The following is a 2688-nucleotide window of genomic DNA, read 5'->3' as shown; positions in this document are numbered from 1 at the left end:
AAGGGCAACGAGTACTGCCCACGCTGTAAAAACTACTTCCATCCTAAAACTGATACACAGCCATGTTCGGGCCCAGCTGTCCGGACATCTTAACGCAGCTGCCGAACTTGAGACCGCCCCTGGACGACCCACGGTAAGTAATTCTCCGAATATAGTCCTGGTTGTTTTCTAAACAAAAGCCTTGAACTTGCAGTCCCTATGCTTTCGGGTGCACCAGAAGGCCTTGATGCCACTTAAATCGCCCAAGTCCTCACCAAAGAATATCGGATCCTCGGCCAGCTAGTCCTCCTCCTCGCTCCGGCATTCCGAAGTCAAGCGCTTCAATGTTCTTCTAGGGATGACGTGATTTTTTAACTCCACACAAAAGAAAGCAGAAATGTTTGTCCGATATATTGTTGTTGCAATTAAACAGATTCCGCAGTGCGTTGATATGGCCAGCTACCACCTACTAATACACCTCATACACCTCTCCTCTAAATACTTGCTTCAAAGTGTTCGGTCCAAGCTGGTCATATCAAGCACTCATTCGAGTAGCAAAGCATACTTTTCGTTAATAGTGGTAATCACCTGGGTATAATAATAAAATTAATCAACAAAACATTCAACTCAGTTTTTTATTTAATTTTATGTTAAAAGAGTTTCCAAAAGTGTTTTCCTGACTACATCAAATATTTTTTGATAATTTAATTTCTTTAAATATACAAATTCTGTTTTAATGTATTATAGGAGTGAGTAGAAGGTTAAAACACTATTTTCAATTTAAAAAAAAATTAAAATTTTGATTCCATCATTTTTATGTAATTCTTTTTGTAGAGTATTCAATACTGGCAACTTCGTATTTTAGTTTGATTTTCCATGCTGTTTTTGGGTAATTTCCAACATACCAGATTGATTTTGCGCGTAAATTTAAACGCACTTTATTGCCTTTTTGGAAGAACGTTGCTTCAAAACGGAAAATCGAAGGAAACCCTGACCGGACCTAAGGGACAGCCTTGGGGGGAAAACTGGCAGTGCATTTTCCCAGCCCCAAAGATTTTCCCCGGCACGTCGGGGAACTTATTATGAAATAAAAGAACTAATACTTATTATGCCAGCCGAACATAAAACGAATATTCGAGTCTAGAGTTCCCATCTGCAAGGGCATAATTTTATTTTTCTCTCATCTGACAATTTTTGAAAAGCGAAATATTTTTTTGAAACTTTTAATCTTAATGTTACATCATATTAAGTCAAATGACTTAATAAATGTACTAAATAATTTAAGGAAGTACAATAGAAATTATTATAGCTACTGTAATTTCATAAATTTTCCAAAAAGAAGACATTACGTTGAGAAATAAATCTGTCAACCTATCAACCCTTTTAGCACGTGTCAAAAACTCAAAGAAAAAGACGATGACTTTGAAGTCTACAAGTCATATTTCTGTGAACGAGTGAACTGGCAACATGTCGAGCCCGTAAGTAACTAGGTTTTTCCTATAGAAATTATAGCAAGTCACAGTAAAATCTTGAACCCAGAACAACAACAACAACAACAACAGCAGCTGGATCAATTGGTTCCTCGGAATCAAGGGCAACGAGTTCGTCTGCCACGTGCCCACCAACTACTTTCAGGACACGTTCAACCAGATGGGCCTGGAGTACTTCAGCCAGCACTGGACGTGATCCTGAAGCCGGCGTTCGACAGTTCCTCGGGCTTGTTCTACGACGATGAGAAAAAGTGGTACGGCATGATTCACGCCCGATACATCAGGTCGGAGCGTGTCGTGAATGATAGGCACCGAAACTATATGAGAGGAGACTTTGAATCGTGTCCGAATATCTCCTGTAATAGGAAGAACACCCTGCCAGTGGGCCTCAGCGATGTGTGGGGCAAGTCAACGGTGAAGATCTACTGCCCACGCTGTAAAAACTACTTCCATCCTAAAACTGATACACAGCCATGTTCGAGCCCAGCTTCCCGGACATCTTCTTAACGCAGCTGCCGAACTTGACGACCCACGATAAGTAATTCTCCGAATATAGTCCTGGTTGTTTTCTTAACAAAGCGCTTGAACTTGCAGTCCCTATGCTTTCGGTTGCACCAGAAGGCCTTGATGCCACTTAAATCGCCCAAGTCCTCACCAAAGAAAATCGGATCCTCGGCCAGCTAGTCCTCCTCCTCGCCCCGGCATTCCGAAGTCAAGCGCTTCAATGTTCTTCTAGGGATGACGTGATTTTTTAACTCCACACAAAAGAAAGCAGAAATGTTTGTCCGATATATTGTTGTTGCAATTAAACAGATTCCGCAGTGCGTTGATATGGCCAGCTACCACCTACTAATACACCTCATACACCTCTCCTCTAAATACTTGGTTCAAAGTGTTCGGTCCAAGCTGGTCATATCAAGCACTCATTCGAGTAGCAAAGCATACTTTTCGTTAATAGTGGTAATCACCTGGGTATAATAATAATATTAATCAATAAAACATTCAATTCAGTTTTTTATTTAATATTATGTTAAGAGTTTCCAAAAGTGTTTTCCTGACTACTATCAAATATTTTTTGATAATTTAATTTCTTTAAATATACAAATTCTGTTTTAATGTATTATAGGAGTGAGTAGAAGGTTAAAACATTATTTTCAATTTAAAATAAAATTAAAATTTTGATTCCATCATTTTTATGTAATTCTTTTTGTAGAGTATT

At 39.0% G+C, this 2688-nt stretch overlaps 1 long non-coding RNA gene across 1 annotated transcript; it reads left to right on the top strand.

The window, feature by feature from the left end:
• Nucleotides 1–1349: 1349 nt before the first annotated feature.
• Su(Ste):CR42422 lies at nt 1350–2688 on the top strand. The gene has a single exon (NR_026616.1). It is a non-coding gene; the product is annotated as a Su(Ste):CR42422 (long non-coding RNA).

This window comes from Drosophila melanogaster, chromosome Y, assembly GCF_000001215.4.
Source record: "Drosophila melanogaster chromosome Y".
In the NCBI taxonomy this organism is placed as follows: Eukaryota; Metazoa; Arthropoda; class Insecta; order Diptera; family Drosophilidae; genus Drosophila; species Drosophila melanogaster.
This window is presented reverse-complemented; position numbering and strand designations above follow the sequence as displayed.